Raw genomic sequence first — 9,051 nt, 5'->3', positions numbered from 1 at the left:
TTCTTGTACCAATAAATTTTTGGAAATTCTAGGAAATATGGACATTTAGTCATATTGTTTATTAAGTGTGTATATTCCAACAAAATAATACATAATTACCTTTTTATAATGGATCACATTTATCATTGAATTTTTTCATACCATTAGAAATACATTTTTGTTGAGAGAGGGTCCGACATTGTGTTCAATGCCTGGCTATTGCTCACCATATAGCTTAAGTTTGGCTCAATTTTCAGTAATTCCAGTTCCTCAGCTTTTAGAGTCATAAGTATGATCCAACATATCTGGCTTTTAAATATATTTAACAAGAAATGTGAATGAAACATGGGAATGTCGCAAAAAGACCAGCTGAACTAAACATTGTGTTAAGAAGGGGAATTGCATTAAAGTTAGGAAATGATAATTGCCATAATAACCTAACCCAAATTTCAGTTCTTTTACACTCAACAATAGCACATCTTTTACTAATCCCACTGCACATTTCTGAGAATTTTTTTCCATGCATGGACATGGAATCATTTTGAAATCCAGTCCTAGAATCCAGCCCATGGATTGGCACTACCCACATTTATGTATGGTTTGTATCCCTCCCTCAATTAATTAAGTGTAAATAAGTGTAAATAACCCTTATATATGACCAAAGTTTTGTTTCCAGAGCAAAGATGGGAGTATAGAACAAATTAATTATCAAAATTAACAATTCATAGTAACTATTAAGCTCAACAAATCAACAATGTCTTGGTTTACTAATTTATCTATAACATGTAATATATCTCAATGGAAAGATCTACCCTCTCCTTTAAAGTTTTCAATCATCGTAATGTTCATCAATGATTAATAATGAAATATACTCCAGATAGTGGACCTATAAATGAAAATGTCTTTCAAGAATGGCATGGAGAAGGCCAGGACCCACTTGATGCGTGGGGCCAAAAGGGTCATCCATCACCATTCTGCCTATGCCCTGTTTGTGATGGGTGTGAACCATGAGAAATCGGACAACTCACTCAAGATTGTCAGCAATGCATCCTGTGCCACCAACTGCTTAGCCCCTCTGGCCAAGGTCATCCATGACAACTTTAGCATCATGGAAGGGCTCCTGACAATGGTCCATGTCATCACTGCCACTCAGAAGACTGAGGATGGCCCCCCTGGAAAGTTGTGGAATTATGTCTCTGGGTCTGCCCAGGATATGGTTCCTGCATCCACGGGTACTGCCTAGGCTGTGGGCAATGTCATCCCAGAGCTGAACAGGAAGCTCACTGGCATGGCCTTTCATGCTCCTATGCCCAATGTATCTGTTGTGGATTTGACATGCTGCCTGGAGAAATCTGCCAAGTATGATGACATCAAGAAGTTGGTGAAGTAGGCATCTGAGGGCCCACTAAAGGACATCTTGGGCTACACTGAGGACCAGGTTGCCTCCTGCAACTTCAACAGTAATTCCTCCCTCCAACTTTGATGCTGGGGCTGGAATTGCTCTCAATGACAACATTGTAAAGCTCATTTCCTGATATGACAGTGAATATGGTTATAGCAACAGGATGGTGGACCTTGTAGCCTACATGGCCTCCAAGGAGGAAGAATCTCTGGACCACCCACCCCAGCAAGAACACTGAGAGTAAGAGAGAGGTCCTCAGCTGCTGAGGAGTCCCTGTCCCAACTTAGCGCAACACTGAGCATCTCCCTCACAATTTTTATCCCAGACCTACATAATAGCAGGAGAGGCCTAATGATGGTACTCTCTTGAATACCATCAATAAAGTTTGCTGCACCCCCCCCCCAAAAAATAATGGCAGTGTACAACTCTGGTTCTCACTAGCTAGAGGTGGCTTTGTGTAAGTTGCTCCAATCCATATCTCTGCTTCATTTCTTGAAGAGAAACAATATCAGTCTATGAAAATAGGTGATTAGCTGGCCTCCAGTGAACAGCTCTAAAGACTGTCTCATAAGGTACTGTTCCTTTCCTGTGTTCCTGGACTTTCTGTCTCTCAGAGAGCTACCCTCCCAGGTATTCAGCCTTTCTCTCAGTTTCTATGGTGTTTCTATTAAACAATGTCTGTAGAGGTTCCAACTCATAAGATTTATAGCATTCTAGAAATTGATACTTTTTCTTCTTTCTATTTTTATTAGATATTTTATTTATTTACATTTCAAATGTTAACCCTTTTGCCAGTTTCCCCTCCACACACCCCATAGCCCATTCCTCCTCCCCCTGTTTCTATGAGGATACTCCCCCCAACCTACCCTCTCCTACCTCCCTACCCTGGCCTTCCCCTATACTGGGACATCAAGCCTTCACAGGACCAAGAGATCCTGCTCACTGATGTCAGATAAGGCCATCATCTGCTACATATGCAGCTGGAGCCATGAGTCCCTCCTTATGTACTATTTGGTTGGTGGTTTAGTCTCTTGAGAACACTGATATTTTTTCTACGTAATATCCAAAGGACTTTGGCCCATTGATCAGCTGTCACTGGTAGATTACCATAGAGCCCATCCATCTCATATCCTCCCTCCTCCTATTTCAGCTTCCTGAGAACTGGCATTTCAGGTGTGTGTCACTATGCAGGGGTCAAATTATACTTCTGTTCTCAATAATAATGTTCAAGGTAAATGCCATTTAATGAAATTAAAGATACTTGATTACTATTTCAAATTCAGCCTACGATAGATTGAGATGTGATAATATTCTAGCACATTTTATTGGCTCTTTAAGTTTCCTTTTATGTCTTCTGCATGTACTACAACTTTTTTCTCATCTGCATTGTCCCTGTCTCAATGCAAAGTCCCTTTGGTCTGAACTCTGTGTAATTCTCATTTCATTTCTAGGTCAGACATGCTCTCATTATTTATACAAAATTCTGACTCAGTAGCATTCCAGGATCCTGAACCAAACTCTGAACATTTTGGCACACAACCTAGGAATAGGGACTGTTCTCATTGTTATGCAAGCTTCCCTGTCTCTGACACTCGCTGGCTTCCCTACAAGTCTCCAAGCTCTTTCTTACTTCTGCATTCGAAGCCAGCACTAGCACATCCTCTTCTACTTCATGCCATTGTTTTTACTCTGAGTCAGCGGTTGTGTAGAACATTAACTCATTAACAATGCAATTATCTTTCTTTACTTTAAACTCTTGCCAAACTAGGTTGTTTTCAATTAGCAAATTTGGAAAGAGATTGTTTTAAATTTGCATTATCATTCTTTTTATAGGGTAGTAGAGATGCTCAAAGGAGTCCATAAAATACGCACACCCTTCCCCTTTTCTTCCTCCTTCTCTTCCTCCCTCCTTTTCTTCTTTTTCCTTCTTATTATTGTTTTATTCTTCCTTTTCTTTTCTTTCTTTCTTTCTTCTTTTTTTTTTTTTTGGTTTTTTCAAGACAGGGTTTCTCTGTGTAGCCCTGGCTGTCCTGGAACTCACTTGGTAGACCAGGCTGGCCTCGAAATCAGAAATCCGCCTGCCTCTGCCTCCCAGAGTGCTGGGATTACAGGCGTGCGCCACCACCGCCTGGCTTATTCTTCCTTTTCTAGCCCTCCCAACAATGATTTTGAGCCACACTGGGTCCAAACTCACAATCTTCTAATCTTGCACTGTGGAAGTATGAATGAAGGTCAGCTTCTATAATTCATTCCTTTGTTTTTAGAAACAAAATGGCAATAAATCTCATAAAACCCAATTTTCACAATGCTGTACTAATATCATCTTATTTATTTTGCATCTTTTGTTCTGAAGTCAGAGCTCTGATTCTTCTACAGCTCTTCATCGCAGTATATGAATTTTAGTCCTTACACAGTTTCATTATCTGACATGTCATTACTTCTATCTATCACTATACCTACTTTAATTGGTATCTTTAGTCATGTATATTGTTGCTTCTTTCCATGGACATTGAAGACAATCAAGTAAGACCATACTCAGAAAGTAATTTATTCCTAAAGTACTATAAAACAATGACCAGTTTGATAAATAAAAATGTCATCAGCTAAAAGAGATTTGGAGTTTCAGATATTTACCATACATATTGTATGTCCATACATATGGACACCATACCTGTACTATATATGATTGAGAAACTTCATAAAAACCAACCAGGAAGATTTTTTAAAGATTTATTTATTTATTATATGTAAGTACACTGTAGCTGTCTCCAGTCACTCCAGAAGAGGGCATCAGATCTCATTACAGATGGTTGTGAGTCACCATGTGGGTGCTGGAATTTGAACTCAGGACCTTCAGAAGACTGGTCAGTGCTCTTAACCTTTGAGCAATCTCTTCAGCCCCAATGTTGTTTTTTTAATTATTATTACTTTGAACAACTGTAAAGGAGAATATGTTCTTGTAATAGTGTTCTGCCTCAGTGGCAAGACAGACTTGTGTTTTCAATTCAAGAGCAACACTGGTTTCTGAAATGACAGGGACAGTGAGACCGATTACATTTCCAGAATCATTCCAAAGAATAAGAGAGTGAGGAGAATTATAAATTGGAAAACATAAAAAGTGTGCAAGTTTATATACATTCACATATGCATATTTCTTCTCATTACTTGTGGCAGAGTTCTAAAAATATATCCTTGTATTACTGAACAACCTTGCTTCCTAATATGATAAAATATTCCTTCCATAGTTATGTCATAGAGCACAGTTAACTTTTAAGTAGGGATATTATTCCAGGTGGTCTAATCTAATCACATAAATCCTTAATACCCTTTCTGGTGGCAGGAAGGGGAAGAAGATACAATAAGTCGGCTTTACAAATTGAGAAGGGCATAAAGTGCTGTTATCAGTTTGAATATGGAAGAGTTTATATGAGAAAAAAATGCTGCTGGCCTCTGAGAACTGAGTGGCCTATTGGCTGACAGCCAGCAAAGAAATCTCATACCTGTAAGAAACTGAATTCTCCCGCAGCTAGCCTTCTGAGCTTTCAAGAGCCCCAGGACTTCTGGTAAAAATGCAGCTCAGCTGATGACTTGATTCTGGCCTTTCAAGATGCTAAACGGAGAGGCTGCTCATGCCATCAGGCACTTTTATACTACAGGACTATGAGCTCATACACGGATGCTATTTTGAGCCACATTCAGAGTGATTGATTAAGTAGCAATCAAATGCTTTCTTGATTTGTCATGTCCTAAGATCACGGAGAGCTTGGACCCATAGATCATGCTTCTCCATGGCACAAGCCTGCAGTTCCCTTTGCAAAATCCTGGGTTCAGCTAGAATTCTAGAACTGTTAAATGATGATGAATGGGTGAGATGTAATTGTTGAATGTACTCATCAGACGTGGCCTATGATTGAACTCCCAGCTGCTTTCTGGCTAGTAGAAAGGGGCTGTGGAAATGTGCTATTCCACTTAGCTGTTCTCTTCCCCCTACAACGGATAGGAAAGGTCCCTCAGGCACACACGAGTTTAACAGCCACATCGTGTGGTCTTAAATAAGCCATGCTGGGCTCCCTCTGGGATCAGGAAGATGATATCAGAAATAAAAATAAACCACTAGGCACTTGCTGACCTCATTCTTGGGCTGATTAGGAGCCAGATGATAAAGTTACACTTTTAATACAATCATGAGAGTAGAAAAAGAGCTCACTCCTCTTTCAGTTCCCATTAGGGTCTTTGTCCAGACAAAGAGTGTCTTTATGTATGCTCTGCAAAAATATAGCCAGTTTCCTTCCTGTTCTTAGAAAGGAGGGCAACAGTAGTGTCTGTAATGTTTGCTCATGCTTTTTTTTTTTTCTACTTCCCATCTTCCTCATCCTCCTCTTCTTTTCTTTATTCCTAATATCATTGCTTTACTTTTATACATTTTTGGAGCTGTTTAGTTCGGAAAGTGAGAATTCCAGAGCAGCACTGAAGGGGGAAAAGAAGAAGCTCAGCCTCTCAAAGTGAGATAAATGCCCTTTATTCTTATTTGAGTTTCTCACTGCTCAGAGTGTAAGGGTAGAAAATAGAACAGTCTAACAGAAACAGAGAGCAAGACCTTTTCAATGGTGTTTGAAAAAGACTATAAAAGGGGGGGACAGGGAGGGGAATGGAGTGACCCTATTTCTGTCCCTTGGCATCTCTCAGTCAACACTTCTGCAGTACCATGACATTTACTGTCATTTCATGCCATTAAACTTCATAAAAGCACTTCAGTAGAGGAGTCCATGGTACTTATATGTATTTTGTCTTGAGAAGATTTGCTCTCCGCCTTTGATGATGAATGTGGTTGCTGCAGATTCACATATAAAAAGGCATGCAGAAGAGAAGGGTAACCATAGGATCATTGTGAAAACCTACAGGGACAGGGTGTATTAAGGTTGGAGAAAAATAAGAGAAGGCACGTGACTTAGTGGACGTTTGTCAGAGCTACAGAAGGAAATTATTTATTTCATGAAGTTGAGAGGAATAATGGATGGCATATAGTTTTGTGGATGCAGAATATGTTGTATATTCATTATTGATACCTATAGTAGTTTTCAAATGGACTAAACTGTACCCCTCACCTAAATTCAGATTCAGTTGAAATCCTGACTCCTGGAATCTCAGGATGTGAATGTATTCTAGATACAGGATATTAACAAGGTAAATTACCTCAGAGATAAGGGTGTAAATCAGTGGGGGAAACACATGCTTAGCACACTTGGGTCCTTGTTTCAAACCACACAAAAAGTACCTAATGTTAAAAATGACAGAAGTGCCAAGATCTAATTCAGTATTACTGATATCCTTCAAAAAAGTCAAGGAGACATCAGCAATATAGGCAAAGAGGGGGAAAGGTCAAATGAGGACACAGTGAGAAAGCTGCAACCTGAAAACCAAGGAAAAAACCCACAGAATTCAGATTTGTCAACTCCTTGTTCTTGGACTCCAGCTGTGAAGGCTAATGGCAGATAGATGCTGTTCAATCCCCTCGGAGTGCAGTACTATGACGCAGGCAGGCAGCAGCTGGAGCAGACCAACACACACAAAGAAGAGGATGGTTCTGAAGCCTCTGTCCTGTGTTGGGTGCTTTAAATCATTGATGATCTTCCTTAACTCTTTAAATAGGCTAAGTACTGGGTGTGTCAGCACTTGAGGAGCCTGGCAAATTCTGGCCTGACCCTCAGCTGGGTGACCTTTTGTAGGTCACGTTACTTATCTGGGCCACTTTTGCCTCTTCAGTGAATTAGGAAATTAAGAAGAATGACTTGCTAATTTAAGGATGTAAAGTTCAAGGTGGGGATAATTATAACTTTGGCAATTTTTCTATATTCTCTTGCTTTGCTCTCTTGCCACTGTTGGTATTTTGTAAAAATACCAAAATTGTTGTTATTTTTATTTTGTAGTTTTATTGTGGTAGGGAAATCACAGGGTAAGGTTTGAACAAATTTTAATTTAAGTAAAATATAACAGACTCAGATTTTATTTATATGAGGTTGCAAAAATTATCAAAGTCACTTAGTAAACTAGAAGAATTATTATCAGGGTTGAGGGGCAAATGGACACTTATCAAGAGCTGTCGGGTGTCATCTTTTAAGAGTAACAAGTTAACATCTACTCCTGTGAAAGTCTGCTCGTTACAAACCCATACATCCCTACTCCATGCTATGAGTCATTCTTCTAGTGTTGACCAGAAAGCAGTCCCCCATAGCCTTTCACTAAGTAGACACAAGAACTTAATCCATATGTGTTTGTAGCATCAGTTGCTAAGTAAGAGGTAAATGCATCTTCTGAGATGAAAGTTGAAAAAGTTCGAGGTACTTCTCAGCGGGGACCCTCAATTCTATCTGAGATAACTCTTCAGGAAAGAGTTGACTTAGTGAGTACCAATGCTTTCACCTACTCCTTTGCTTTCACTTCTGGTGAAGGTACTATGGGGCCACACTTTTTATGATCAGAGACAACTCCAAGCCCTTAGTGCTCTCTGTTTTTCATTTGTTAGGTATGCTTGTCATAGCTGTTCTTCATTCAGTGAGTCTCAATGTTTGTGTATGTGTAAGGACCAGAAACCTGAATATAAGAGTAGAGTTCCCAGTCTGTAACCATGGCCCTCCTTACCTTGTGCCTATAACTAAGCTTAGCTATTTCCTGACCTAGTCTCAAAATCAGTGTGCCATCCACCTGAAACTTGGCAGCTCATAACTGCCCTCCACCCCGAAGCTCATATTAGAACCCACCAAGGAGACTTATTTCTATTGTCAGAGCTATTTCCGGGCTCAGGGACCAGTAGTGTACCTGCCTCTTCAGCCAATCACAGGTAGGAATAAGCAGGCTGTTGGCAGGCAATAAGATCCACTGGGGATAGTGTGGGTTATTTTGAGTTTATCTTATTCTTAGCCAGCATCCTTGGGCAGTGACATCTACACATGATTCCGTATTGGCTGGTGGTGGTGGAGCAGGACTCTTTGCTTCATGTGTTTGGTGGTCAAGATTACAGAAATACGATGGGGAAAAACAGTCTCCTGGTAGTAGCTCAGCCTCTAGGTAGATGTCTAGAGAGTCAGGTTGAAGACTTTGTTAACAGACACTGAAACGCCAGTACCCACAGCAGAGCCTGATACACTAAAAGGATAATGATCTGTCTGGTACTCTACTCTGTCTGCTGTTATTTAAAGGTGCAAGAAAATATGGCCATCATTCTGGAGTCTAGGAAGTGAGTCAATAATGTTAAGGAATTGCTAAGAGGAGAGGCAGTGATCAGATGAGGCAGTATTTCCTTCAGTCTTGTGTCCTACATTGTGAGAGACCAGTGATGGAGAGCCAGAACCTTGACCATATCAGTGCATCTAATACTAGGTGATGAGTTATTGTGATTACCAGAAATCTCTTCCTCAATGAGTGTATGTTTCCAAATCTTAAGTATATAAAAATACCCAATAATCTCAATTCCCAGAGATTTATTTCTGTTTCTCGGCCATTGGAGTGATTAGTGAAGTGCTGGCTACATTTGTTTGCAAATGTTGAAGTGAATGGTGTATATTAGTGGCTTTCATACTTCAAATCTCAACAGACTCATTTTAAGCATAATTTTAATCACCAAGTCAGCACATTAGAAGTCTGATTATACTAGGGCCAGGAGTTTGGGGGTG

At 40.0% G+C, this 9,051-nt stretch overlaps 1 pseudogene; it reads left to right on the top strand.

The window, feature by feature from the left end:
* The first annotated feature begins 877 nt into the window (after positions 1-877).
* LOC127674635 (glyceraldehyde-3-phosphate dehydrogenase-like) lies at positions 878-1,514 on the top strand (annotated as a pseudogene).
* Positions 1,515-9,051: the final 7,537 nt, after the last annotated feature.

The sequence above is a fragment of the Apodemus sylvaticus genome, chromosome X, assembly GCF_947179515.1.
Source record: "Apodemus sylvaticus chromosome X, mApoSyl1.1, whole genome shotgun sequence".
In the NCBI taxonomy this organism is placed as follows: Eukaryota; Metazoa; Chordata; class Mammalia; order Rodentia; family Muridae; genus Apodemus; species Apodemus sylvaticus.
Note: the sequence above shows the minus strand (reverse complement) of the source record. Positions and strands in the feature narration are given on the sequence as shown.